This window comes from Ctenocephalides felis, unplaced genomic scaffold (assembly GCF_003426905.1).
Source record: "Ctenocephalides felis isolate EL2017-DRISC unplaced genomic scaffold, ASM342690v1 CF-g0.4_SCAFFOLD_01170, whole genome shotgun sequence".
Lineage (NCBI taxonomy): Eukaryota > Metazoa > Arthropoda > Insecta > Siphonaptera > Pulicidae > Ctenocephalides > Ctenocephalides felis.
This window is the reverse complement of record NW_020537324.1, coordinates 84,198,024-84,213,204: the sequence shown is the minus strand read 5'-3', so window position 1 is coordinate 84,213,204 and position 15,181 is coordinate 84,198,024.

Here is a 15,181-nt window from a genome sequence, read left to right as displayed (position 1 = left end):
TAATTTTATATAAAATATTATCGTAAAATGTCATGTATTTTATAAAATATCATTTTACGGTTTTGAAAATATAATTTTTAAAGAATAAGTACTTTGGTTAATATATCTTTGGTTCGGTAATGACCCTATAAAATTTTTAACTAATTTTTAATTTTAATTCCTGAATTAATTTTTGTGTAAAACATTATTTACATACATTTCTACAATCATTAATAATGTAAAAATACCATAAAGTAAACGTACGTGCATTGATTGCATTCGTATAAATATATAATTAGATGTTTGATTTCCAATTTTATGGTTTTAAATAATTAATTATGTGCGCCTAATTTTACCAATGATTTCCTTTTATTGGGCAAAATATTATTCGAACAGAATCGAGCATATGTAATATAAAATAATATTGCATGGTGTACTTTGTAAAAATTACAAAAAATGCAGTTAGTTCTTATATGACCAAAAAGTTGATATAAACGACATTGGTTTTTAATTACTTATTAATTTATTTATTTATTTATTTTAAATATATAGCCCACAGAATACTTCTTTCAGATTTAAATTAAAGGTCATTTTGGATCTGTTGATGTTCAGAATAATTTTTTGAAGAAACTTCGTAAAAGATTTGAAAAAATTAATATTATGCGTGCTACCAGGTCATCACCAGCAGAAATTAAATTTTGATTATTTTTTTTACAATTTTTGAGACTTACTGACTATATAAATAGCATGATCTTAAAAATTGTGATTTCTCTTATTATTATATAAAATATCAAACGTATACATTTAACAAAACTGTTTTTTAAAAATAAACTTTTATAAAAGCACATGATATCTGTGACAGCTTGAAATTAAAACGTGCGAAATCATACTTTTCGCTCGGAAAACTAAATTTTAGTTGGTGGTTTGAGAAAGTTTAGAAACTTTTACTGAATTTTAAATAGTGTCAGTATAAAGTTCACACGTTCTATTATCGTATAAAATATAAAACGAATACATTTAGTGGATCATTTTTTAAAAAATAAAAAACTTTGAAAAAAGCACACGCTCGAGACATATTTCTTACGAGGAAAGCACTCCCTTAATTATTATTTTTGGAGAGTTTGAAAACTAAGGTAAGGGGCCCAGTTTCTGACCTTTTTAGAGTGACGGTGGAGGTTAAACTATAATAATTAATATAAAACTTAACTTAATGAAGAAAATTATAATTTTATCTATTAGTTTAGGATTTTTAAAATAAAGTAATGTGCATAAAAAAATTATTTGAACTAAATTTATATTTTAAATTGACGTTTTAAAAATTGACATTAAGAGCTCCAGTTTCTGACCCTCAGAATTCTTCGTGTGGCAGTTTTCTGACCCTCAAATTTAATCATGATTAGGTTATGAAGTGCTTACTAATTTTAAATAAACTGAAATTATTATTAAAATAAATAAATTAAATATTTATTCTAAAAATATACAGTTTGTTAAAATTTAACGTATAAATAGTTCAAGTCTTGTTATAACATATTACACAAACAAAAAAATTAAAATTAATTATTTAAATTACTTGGACATTTTTTTTATTTTAAGAGCTTTTTGTTTCTTTTTTTCAAGTTTTTTTTTAATTATTTTTTCTGCCTCCTTGATGGCTTTATTTTTGGACCTTTCAGCTTTTTTCAATTCTTTTTCTTCTTCTAATTTTCATTTAATTAATTGTAATTGTATAATTGTATAATAATAAAAATATTAGTAAACTAAAACAGTCATAATTTAAGCGTTGATAAAACTGACATTTTTTTATTAATAATTTTATCACTTAAAAGATGTATTTACAAGATTTAAATACAATCTTTCATTTATACCAATGAATATTAAATGTAAATTTATCACTTTACTACGAAAAATAGTAAAAAAAATATAAGATAACAATAAATATTATTATTTTTACATTTAATGAACACGTGACTAAAAACATGTGACAGATAACCTAGCTTTTAGAAGGTTAGAATTGCAGGGTCAACAACTGTGACATACACTTAAAATTGAGCCTAGTTATTGACCCTCAAATTTCAGTAATAAAACTAAATTTAATATGTTTTATGAATATTTTAAAATAAATTTTAATTAATTATTGACTTATTTGTATATTTTTAGTTAGATTTTCGTACTTACATCATAATTAGTGCACGAACTCAATTGTCGTAGCTCCTTACATAAACTGTTTAGACTAAAGCTAAAAAATGGCTTCCACAGTCACTTTTGGTTTAAAATTTTTTTTTTATTTAGTTAATATTTTTTATATTTTTTTAATTGACATTAATGAGGCATAGAATAAATTACTGTCAATTAAGAAAAAATTTATTTTCACATTAAATGTATAGTTTTTTAATTAATTCCAAAAAAAGTTGAAAAGGTCAGAAACTGGGCCAGGGTCAATAACTGGGTCTTTTACCTTATGACTACTTTTTAAATAATGCCATCTTAAAATACATTCATTGTATTTTTATTGTATAAAATATCAAACGTATAAATTTATCAGAACATTTTTAAAAAAATGAAAGACTTTGAAAAAAAAGCACACGCGCGAGACATATCTCTTACGAGGAAAGCTCTACTTTAATTATAATTTTTCGAGAATTTGAGAACTATGACTACTTTTTAAATAATCCCATGTTAAAGTACATTCATTCTATTCTTAGTACAAAAAATATACAAAATTCAATAAAACATTTTTAAAAAATTAAAAAACTTCAAAAAAACCTACACTACAAATTCTGGTATAAACTTTAACACGTGTAAGAACTTATCGTACTCTGCGCTCGGAACACATAAATTTCAATTAATTTTTACAAAAGTTTGGGAACTTTAATTGATTTTCAAATTATGCCACCATAAAGTTTACAACTTATCTTGTCATTACATAAAACATCAATCGGATAAAGTTAGAACATTTTTAAAAAATTAATAAGCCTTACGTCTGCCATTAAACTCTGAGCTGCATACTTTGTAAGGAAAATCAAACTTTAATTATTATTTCTGGAATTTTAGAATTTTCATATTTGTAATTTAAAGTTTATCAACTATACTTCTCATGGCATAAAATGTTATTCAAATAAATTTAATAGAATATTTTTAAAAAATAAAAAACTTCTTTTGCGAGTACTACAGACTTAAATTATTATTTTTGAAGAGTTTGAGAACCGTGACAAATTTTTAACTAATGCCACCGTAAAGTGTATGAATTTTATTATTTTCACACAAAATATCAAACGTAAAAATTGAGTGAAACATTTTTAAAAAATTAAAAAACTTCAAAGATAAAGCATACGCATTATACAATGACGAGCACGTGTAAGAACTTATACTCTGCGCTCGGAACATAACAACTTCAATCAATTTTTCAAATTTGAGAACTCCAACTAATTTCTAGATAATGCCACCATAAATTGTATAAATTTTTCTATTGTTACACAAAAAATAATCAAAATCACTTTAGTAGAACATATTTTAAAAAATTAACAAACTTTAATAAGCTTTACGCCTATAGACAGTCCTTGCGCGGATAATAAAATTTAAATTAATATTTTCCGAATGTTTGAGTACTCCAACAGAATTGCAAGTTATTGCATTTTAAAGGCCATGAACTGTACTTTTCTTATATAAAATGTCATTCAAATAAATTCAATAGAACGTTTTTGAAAAATTAAAAAAAACTTCATAAGGCGCATGCAATCTGATACGAGTACTTCATCCTTTGATAAATAACTTTTAAATTAAAAAAAAAAACATGCATTTTGTGATATTAAATAGCATGTTTCTTTATTAATGCTTTTTGTTATGGTGTATATGAAATGTATTATTATTATATAAAATATCAAGCTTATAAATTGAGTAGAACATTTTTAAAAATTTAAAAAAAACTTTAAAACCATACACGCTCTGTGCAATAAACCCTTGCGCTGAAAACAAAATTTTGATATATTTTTTACAAAGTTTGTGTATTTTAACATATATTAGACTAATGTTATACTAAAGTACATAACTTGTATTATTTTTATGTGAAATTTTAATCAAAAACATTTTGTACAACATTTTTAAAAAATTAACAAACTTAAAAGAAGCAAACGCACTGTGCCAACACTTGAGCTTTCTTTTTAGGGACAAGACAATTTAATTAATATTTTTCAAAAAGTTTAAGAACCGTTGCAAATTTTTAATCATTGCCATCGTAAAAAACCATGTTTCGAAATATTTTTAAACAAAATTTCAACAGGATAAATTTAACAGAACATTTTAAATTAAAAAATTAACAAACTTAAGAAAGTACACTCATGTTTCATAGGAATTTCAAGCTTTCAGATTTTAATATATATTTTTGGAACCTTTAAATAATTTCTAAATAGTTTTTTCACAAAGTACAATGTTCTAGTGACTAAATTTAGTGAAACGTTTGTAAATTATAATTTTAAAATAATATATTTTGATAAGCAAGTAGTTTTTGCCTTCGAGCCGAAAATACATATTACATGTGACCGAAGATGAAATTATTATTTCATAAATATTTTTTGAACGTTCTGGCTTTTATTCGGAATTTGAAACAATGCTATCTTGAATTACATGAATTCTATTATTAAAACACAAAATATCTAAAGTTTAAATTTAGTAGATCATTTTTAAAAAAATAAAAAACTTTGCAAAAAGCTCGCACATTCTGACACAACTCGAGATGTAGCTCTTACTAGGAAAACGCTTTTCTAATATTATTTTTGGAAAGTTTGAGAACCGTGACAATTTTTTAAGTAATGCCATAGTAAAGTTTATGAATTCTATTATTAATACACAAAATATCAAACGTCTGAATTAAATAGAACAGTTTTGAAAAAATTAACAAACTTTAATAAGAATAACGTCTGTCATTACACTGTATGAAGTTGCACTCCTTGCAAGGAAAGTTAAACTTCAATAAATATTTTATAAATGTTTAGACATATTTATTAAATTATAAATGATGTCATAATTTAGTTCAGGATCTATATTATTGTTACATAAAATATTAAGTGAATAAATTAAGTAGAACATTTTTAAAAAAATAAAAAACTTTGGAAAACGCACAGGTATTTTGAAACTACTCTCGATGCGCATTTCTTACAAGGAAAGTGCAACTTTAATTATTAACTTTGGAAAGTTTGAGAACGTGACAAATTTTTAACCAATGCCACCGTAAAGTACGTGAATTTTATTATATTTACACAAAATATGAAATATACAAATTTTGTAGAATATTTTTGAAAAAATTAACAAACTTTAGAAAAGCACACGCCTCACGCCATGACTGGAGATGAATTCTCAGCGCGTAAAATACAATTTTAATTATTTTTTTTGGAACTTTTAGGCTTTGTTATTTAATTATTTTCAGTGTCATCTTAAAGTTCACTTATTCTATTATTCATACAGAAAATATCTAAGGTATAAATTCAGTACAACATTTTTAAAAAAATAAAAAACTTTGGAAAATGCACAGGGATTCTGACACAGCTCGAGACGCATCTCTTACGAGAAAAGTACAACTTTAGTTATTATTTTTGGAAAGTTTGAGAACCTTGACAAATTTTTAACCAATGCCACCGTAAAGTGCATGAATTTTATGATTTTTACACAAAATATCATGTATAAAATCTGTAGAATATTTTTGAAAAAATTAACAAACTTTAGAAAAGCACACGTCTTACGCCATGACTAGAGATGAATTCTCAGCGCGTAAAATACAATTTTAAATGATGTCATATTAAAATTCACTTATTCTATTATATATACACAAAATATTAAACGTATAAATTCATCAGATCATTTTTAAAAAATTAAAAAACTTAATAAAACGCACACGCGTTCTTTCACTCTCTCGTGGGACCACGCGCGAGATTTTCACAAACAACTTTTAAATTAAAAATATGACTTTTTTCCAAAAAGCTCGCGCTTTTAAATTTATTCATATATCCGGATTCTAATATTACAAAATATATTAAATCAAAATTGTGCATGTGGTAAGCTTTACATGTAAATAATAATATTCTGATTACCTTACATAATAATCGTTTTAATCACAAATTCGCTCTTTTGATGTGTTATATAACAGCCTAGCAATTTGTAATCCGATATTATGTACAACCGACTGGTTAGAAGCTTTTGTACAATGTAGTTATATTAACTACTATATAACTATAACTATATAGTCAAAGAGATTTGCGAAACGCTTTGATTTTAAAGTCGTTCTGCAAACACATGGACGAGATGACTTAGAAGGACATTATTATGAATTATATATGGATTATGTAATATTAAATTTAGTAATAGTATGTACACGAGCTGAGTGTTTAATTGTTGTTAATAAACCAAACTTTTATATTAAAGTTGTTAATACAAATGCCACGCGCCGGAGCTTATGAGATTGCGTGTGATTTATAAAGTTTTTTAATTTTTTAAAAATGTTTTTACTGAATTTTTTCATTTCATATTTTGTGTAGCATTAATACAATCGATACACTTCCTAAATAAATCCAGACAATTTCAGAAATTCAAATACACGCGTTTTATTTCTATCAAAATCACCAAATTTTAATTTAAAAGTTGTTCATAAAATCCACGCGCGAGAGCTTATCAGATTACAAGTGCTTTATGAAGTTTTTTCTAATTTTTTAAAAATGTTCTGATAAATTTATACGTTTGATATTTTGTGTAATAATAATACGATTTGTAAACTGTATGGTGAAATTATTTAGAAGTATGTTGAAGTTTCCAAATCTTTAGTAAAATATTATTTACCGAGCGGAAAGTATGAGTTTGTACGTTTTGATTGCAAAGCGAGTGCTTTTTGGAAGTTTATTAATTTTTTAAAAATGTTCTATTTAATTTAGTCGTTTGATATTTGTGTAAAAATAATAGAATTCATGCACTTTACGATGACATTAATTAAAAATTAATCGAAGCTCTCAAACTTTCCAAAAATAACTTTTAAAGCAGTACTTTCCTCGTAAGGGATACATCTTGAACTGTGTCAGAATGTGTGAGCTTTTTCCAAAGTTTTTTTTATTTTCTAAAAATATTTTACTAAATTTATACGTTTGATATTTTGTGTAAAATTAATAGAATTCGTAAACGTTAAGAGGCCACACTTGTAATTCAGTAAAAATTTTCAGACATTTATTAAAGTTTCACTTTACATACCAGAATTACAGCTCCATATAGAGTATAATGCTTATTAAAGTTTGTTAATTTTCAAAAATGTTGTACTGAATTTATATCTTTGATATTTTGTGTATAAATATTACAATTTATGAACTTTACGATGACATTCATTAAAAATTAATCAAAGCTCTTAAACTTTCCAAAAATAATATTAAAGGAGTGCTTTCCTCGTAAGAGATACATCTCGAGTTGTGTCAGAATTTCGTGCGTTTTCCATTTTTTTTTATTTTTTTGAAAATGTTCTGCTTAATTTATTCACTTAATATTTTGTGCAAAAATAATAAAGATCGTGAACTTTAATATGACATTATTTATAAATTATTTAAAAATGTCTAAACATTTATAAAATGTCTAATATTTATTAAAGTTTTGCTTTCCATGCCATAATGCAGCTCCATAGAGTGTAATGCTTAGTAAAGTTTATTAATTTTTTCAAAAATGTTCTATTTAACTTATACGTTTGATATTTTGTGTATAAATATTACAATTCATAAATTTTACGATGGAATTACTTACAAATTTGTCATGGTTCTCAAACTTTCCAAAAATAATAGTTAAAGGAGTACTTTTCTCATAAGAGAAGCATGTCGAACTGTGCCAGAATGTGTGAGCTTTGTTCCAAGTTTTTATTTTTTAAAAACGTTGTACTCAATTCACATGTTTGATATTTTGTGCAAAAATATCATAGCTTGTGAACTTCACGATGACATTAATTAAAAATTAATCAAAGCTCTCAAACTTTTCAAAAATAATAATTAAAGGAGTGCTTTCGTCGTAAGAGAAGCGTCTCGAGTTGTGTCAGAATGTTTAAGCTTTTTTCCAAGTTTTGTAATTTTTTAAAAAAAGTTGCACATAATTCACATGTTTGATATTTTGTGTAAAATTATTATAATTTGTAAACTTTAAGATGACATTACTTGTAATTCAGTAAAAATTTTCAGACATTTATTAAATATTTATTAAGTTTTGCTTTCTATGCCAGAATGCAGGTCCATAGAGTGCAATGCTTATTAAAGTTTGTTAATTTTTTCAAAAATATTTTATTTATTTATACGTTTGATATTTTGTGTATAAATATTACAATTCATGAACTTCAAGATGGCATCACTTAAATTTAATTATTCTTTTCAAAATTTCTAAAAATAATAATTAAAATAGTGCTTTTCTTGTAAGAGATACATATTGAACTGTGCCTGAACGTGTGAGCTTTTTTCAATGTTTTTTTTAATTTTTTTAAAAAATGTTCTAAATTTATACATTTGATATTTTGTGTAAAAATAATATAGATCGTGAACTTTAATATGACATTATTTACAATTTATTAAAAATGTCTAAACATATATAAAATATTTATTAAACTTTTGCTTTCCATGTCAGGATTGCAGCTCAGACTGTGTAATGACAGACGTAATGCTTATTAAAGTTTGTTAATTTTTTCAAAAATGTTCTATTTAATTTATACGTTTGATATTTAGGGAATTAAAATTCTTGCACTTTACGTTGACATTGAATAAAAATTAATCAAAACTCTCAAACTTTCCAAAAATAACTTTTAACGCAGTACTTTCCTCGTAAGGGATACATCTTGAACTGTGTCAAAATGTATGAGCTTTTTCCAAGGTTTTTTTATTTGTTTAAAAATGTTCTACTAAATTTATACGTTTGATATTTTGTGCAAAAATAATATATATCGTGAACTTTGATATGACATTATTTGCAATTTAATAAAAAAAGTCTAAACATTTATAAAATATTTATTAAAAGTTTTGCTTTCCATGCCAGATGCTCCATAGAGTGTAATGCGTATTAAATTTTGTCAATTTTTTCAAAAATGTTCTATTTAATTTATGCGTTTGATATTTTGTGTAATAATAATAGAATTCATAAACTTTAGTAAGACATTCATTAAAAATTAATCAAAGTGCTTTTCTCGTAAAAGATACATTTTGAACAGAATGTGTGGGTTTTTTCGAAGTTTTTTATTTTTTTAAAAATGTTCTACTAAATTTATTCGTTTGATATTTTTGTGTATGAATAATAGAATTCATGTATTTTAAGATGGCATTATTTTAAATTCAGAATAAAAGTCAGAACTTTCATAAAATATTTATGAAATAATAATTTCATATTCGGTCGCATGTAATATGTATTTTCTGGCCGAAAGCAAGAACTACTATAAATTATTTTATATATATTTTGAAAATACTGGTTTATAAATGTTTTACTAAATTTAGTCACTATAATATTGTCTTTTATTAGAACACTATTCAGAAGTTCTTTAAAGTATTTAAAATTATATATTAGAAACTTGAAATTCATATAAAACATGGGTGTGTTTTTTAAAGATTATTAATTTTTTAAAAAGTGTTCTGTTGCATTTATTCTGTCGAAATTTTGTTTAATAATATTTCAAAGCTCCTTTAACGATGGCATTGATTAAGAATTTGCCATGGTTTTTAAACATTTTGGAAATATTAATTAAAATTGTATTGTCCCCACAAAAAAGCTCAAGTATTGGCACAGTGCGTTTACATGTTTTAAGTTTATTTTTTTTTAAAATGTTGTACTAAATATTTTCAATTGATATCTTACATGAAAATAATACAAATTATGTGCTTTTATATAACGTTAGTTTAAAATTTGTTAAAATTCACAAACTTTGTAAAAAAATACATTAAAATTTTGGTTTTCAGCGCAAGGGTTGTTGCTCAAGTAGTGGCAGAATGAATGTGATTTTTGAAGTTCTTATTTTTAAAAAAATGTTTTGCTAAATTTATTCGCTTGATATTACATATAACAATAAAATATTTCATATTTTTTTAACAAAAAATATTATACAGAAACATGATCTTTAATATCACAAATTTCATAAATTTTTAATTCAAAACTTGTTTATGAAAACGTGGAGTGCTCGTATCAGATTGCACACGTTTTATGAAGTTTTTTAATTTTTCATAAATGTTCTATCGAATTTATTTAAATGATATTTGATGTAACAAAAATACAGTTCATAAGCTTTAAAATGCAATAACTTGCAGTACTTTTGAAGTACTCAAACATTCCGAAAACATTAATTAAAACTTTATTTTCCGCATAAAAGCTGCAGTTCAGGGAGTTTAATGGCAGACTTAATGTTTATTAAAGTTTGTTAATTTAAAAAAAATAGTTTTGCTAAATATATCCGCTTGATATTTTAAGAAATAAAAATACAATTCCTAAAGTTTTTGATGATGATAATTAAAAATTAGTTTTAGTATCCAAACTTTTGTAAAATATTAATATCCGCTAAACGTTGCATCTCAAATTGTGTATGAATTATTAAAGTTTTTTAATTTTTCAAAAATGTTTTACTAAACCTATTTGCTTGATATTTTGTACAAAAATAACAGAATAAGTGAACTTTATGCTGACACTATTTAAAATTCAGTAAAAGTTTCTAAACTTTCTCAAACTACAAACTAAAATGTAATTTCTCGGGCGAAAATCGTGAGTTCGCACGTTGTGATAGAAAGCTTGTGCTTTTTTAAAAGTTTTTTAATTTTTCAAAAATGTTCTACTAAATGTATCTGATTGATATTTTTTGTAAAAATAATAGAATTCGTGTACTTCGATATTAAATTACTTAAAAATCTCAAATTTGATACAAATATTAATTTCAGTTATATTTACATGCAAAAAGGGGTGTGGGGCAGGCGTGTGCTTTTTTAAAGTTTTTTAATTTTTCAAAATGTTTTACCAAATTTATACGTTTGACATGTTGTGTAATAATAATACTATATATATGGTTTAAGATGACATTGCCTAAAAATCTGTTGAAGTTTCCAAACTTAACTAAAATTTAAATTTAACTCGTATTTGCCTAACAAAAAATATGTGTTCGCATGGGTTGCATTCAGACTGGATTAAAATACTAACATTTTAGTTTTGGAAAAATGTTTTAGTTAATTTATAAAGATGATTGAATATACATATATATATATATATATATATATATATATATATAAATATATATATATATAAATGTGTGTATATATAATTTCCGATCGAGCCAAATGCATTTCTGCATAAACAAACAGAATCGATGCAGAATCTTTTGGCAATAAACATTTTCCCATATGAACTTGATCATGAAACTTTTACAAAATCCAAAATTAGATAAATTTTCGTGTAAACAGGAAGAAATCCTGTTCTAAAATTAAATTTGAGACATGCTAAATATTTCCATTAATCTATAACGATAATAAATATCAAAATTATCTATTAATTAGTTTAATATTCAAAAATTATACTTGAAAGAAACTTAAATAATAATGCTAGTTTAGATATTAGAATCAAATACTGACGTAGATATTAGAAATAGAATTATTGCAACTTAAAAGCAAAAACTAGTGGTGTATGGCATCGTGCCTTAAGGCAAATTGCTGGAACTTTCTGTACCGTAATGAAATATTCGAGAAACTTTAAACGTTTTCAAATATATTATTACAAATATTGTAACTTTCATTATTTTAGCTATCTTGTTATATCTGAGCAAATCAAATGTAAATCATAAATAAATCAATTTATCTCCAGAACATTAACAATCGTCATTTCGAATTTCGAATTCAATTTCAAAAAAAAAATAGTTGCCTAATTTGCACAAAATTAAAAAAGTGCTGCCGTCTAAAGTTTAGTCACAGTCTAAACGCATTTTCAAATAATTCTGTGCGACATTTTCACTTATACTGTGTTTAGCTTGGCGGCATTTTCACATTTTCAATAGTTTTCATAAAATTGGAAAAATGCTCCAGTGCATAAGCAGTCTAAACGCACTTGGCTAAACATTTGTACCAGAGTGGCGCTCAGACTGTGCTTAGCCTGGGTAATTTTTTGAATTTTTAATCCAACATTACCAAAATATATTATGGAAAATAAAACAAGATGTAATAATTTTTTATCTTCAAAAGCAATTGTTTTGTCAATACAAGCAGAAAGTTTTTTAGATCATTCAAATCCGATACTCCGTTCTCTCAAAAACTGCTATTTTTTGCACATGCAGCTTCGTATTTCCGTAACGGCTGGACCTGTCTTTGCCAAATAGTAATCACCACTTCTCCCAATCATTACAAATTGAATGTTTTTTAGATCATTCAAATCCAATACTCCGTTCTCTCAAAAACTCGATTTGTATTTTCTGCACTCTTTGCTCTTTATCTCCGTAAGTGCTGAACCTGCCTTTGCCAAAAACTAATCAGCACATCTTTCTATCAATAGGGATCGAATGTTTTTTAACCATTCAAATCGGTTGATCCGTGCGCCCGAAAACGTGGACGAAAAAGTGCGGACATACAAAACACACACATCCATTAGTTTTCTGAGATATGCCAAAATGTTCAGAAACCTTCCAAACGTCGAGAAATGCAAAAATTTTCATTTTCGATTTTCGGGCCATTACTATAGCTACCTTACGGGAAGTTAATAATATATGAAGAGCCAATTTTCACACATTACTCCAAACTTTTAACAGAAATCCAATATTGCTTATCGGAAGGAAGGAAATTTCTTTTCCAGGAAGGAAATTTCCTTTTCAGGAAGTAATTAACTTCCCGTAGGGCAAGTTATAGTAATCGCAAAAAAATCGAAAATGAAAATTTGTATATATCTTTACGTTTCAGAGGTTTCTGAACATTTTGGCATACCTTAGAAAAAATGGATGTATGTGTGTGTGTGTGTGTGTGTGTGTGTGTGTATGTGTGTGTATGTATGTATGTATGTGTGTGTATGTATGTGCGGATACAAATTTTCGTCGACGATTTCGGGAACACGGGTCAACCGATTTGAATAATTCAAAAAACATTCGATTCCGTATTGATAAGGAGACGTGCTGATTAGTTTTTGGCGAAGGCAGGTCTAGCCGTTCCAAAGATAAGGGGCAAAAAGTGCCGAAAACGGTAGCTCAGTTTTTGAGAGAACGGAGCGTCCGATTTGAATAATTCAAAAAACATTTCACTTGTATTGACAAGATGAAGAATCGATAAAATTTTCATGAAGGTAGGTTTAGCGGATTCGGAGATATGGAGGAAAAAGTAAAAAATGAGCCATTTGGCGGTCAAAAATGATCATTAGACATATGCTCATAAAATTATCAGATATTTTATAGAGATTTTAACAATAAGTATACAATTTGTTAACATTTCTATGGGTTCCGTACCAATGCTTATGCTTTAGACAGCGACGCGGCGCTTACGCGCTTTATATTTTGTCCCTATGCAGTTAAAGCAGTACGATTGATTGCTTTGAAAAGAAAGTTCAGATCTTCCACAATATGTCAAAATAAAATAAAATTTTTTTTCAAAAAAAAAAAAAATTAGAAAAAAATTTTTTTTCAAAAAAAAGTAATTTTTTGTCCAATTTATAGTTTCTCAAAAATCTTATTTTTTCAAAGTAATTTTTTTTTTCAAAAATGTTAATCGTTTTTAAAAAAATAATAATTTTTGGTACGGGAAGTTCCAGCAATTTGCCTTAAGGCACGATGCCTTAATTGCCTTAAGACAGAATTCCACTTACAGCTAGTTTTTCTTTTTAGCGACTTAATCTGCGGAAGTGGATTTGCGGATTTGCGCCCTTTCTACTTCCCTTAATAAAGTATGAATATACCTTGATTGCCTCCAGGTCATCATATTGTCATCTTTGTCTTTAACATGCAAAACGTGACACAGGCAATAATTGATTATTATTTGACATATAAATGACAATAGACAGGGTGCCATGGATAATTGGCAATTAACGTTTAATTAGACTTGCTAAACCTAAATTCTTATTGATTAAGATGATTATTTACCTATATTTAGTACGTAAGACAAAATTGTACTTTTTATGCATATTTTTAACTTCCCGAAGGAGAAGTTTTTGTTTCCATCAAAAAATTCGATTCGCTAATTTTACGTTTTCTCGACGTTACAAGCCATTCTGAATCGAATGAGAACAAATTTGGAAAAAGTATGTGTGTGTGTGTGCGTGTGTGTGAACAGATTTTTGGCCGTAAATCGACATTTTCTCAAAAGCTGCTGGACCGATTTCAAAAATTAACAGGCCATTCGATGTATTTCGATGAGGACTAACGTTTCTGAGTTTTGTGTGACGATCGGCCAAGCCGTTTCTTTGTAATCCGCAGAAAAGTGAAAAATTTTTCGTCCACGTTTTAGCCCGCAATTCTGAACTGATTATGAAAATTCAAAAACCGTTCGAAAGATATTGGTTGGGAATCGTGCTAATTAGTTTTTGATACAGATCGGCCGGGCCTTTTTCTTGTTATAGAGTGTTAAAAAAAAATTCGGCGATTTCATGATTATTTTTTTGACGGTAGATGCCATAGTCTTCTAGATCATACTAAAATATTACAGCCCTACGACAACTCGTTTAGCTTTAAAAATTCATCAAAGTTTGCAAAAGTTGGTATCGTTTTTGGCATTCGTCAAAATTAGACCTTTCATCGATGTTTACTCAAAACGCCTAAACCGATTTCAAAAATTTAAAGCCATTTGATGTATTTCAATGAGGACTATCGTTTGTCAGTTTTGTGCGACGATCGGCCCAGCCGTTTCTTTGTAATTTGGGAAAAGTGTTAAACTTTTTGTCCACATTTAAGCTCATTATACCGAACCGATTTTTAAAATCAAAACTGTTCGTAAGATATTAGTTGGGACTAAAACTGATTAGTTTTAGGTGGAAATCTACCGAGCTGTTTTCTTGTAATTAACTGTTGAAAAAAAAAAATTAATCCGATTTTCATGGAACTTTTTTCGACGATAATTATCATGGTTTTTTAGAACTTACTAAAATATTACGGCCCTACGACAACTAGTATAATTTCAAAAATGTATCAAAGTTTGAGAAAGTGAGTAGTTTTTTGACGTTGGTTAAAATTAAAATTAGACTATTTACTTGGTATAACGATAAAGTACTTGGTCTTAATGAA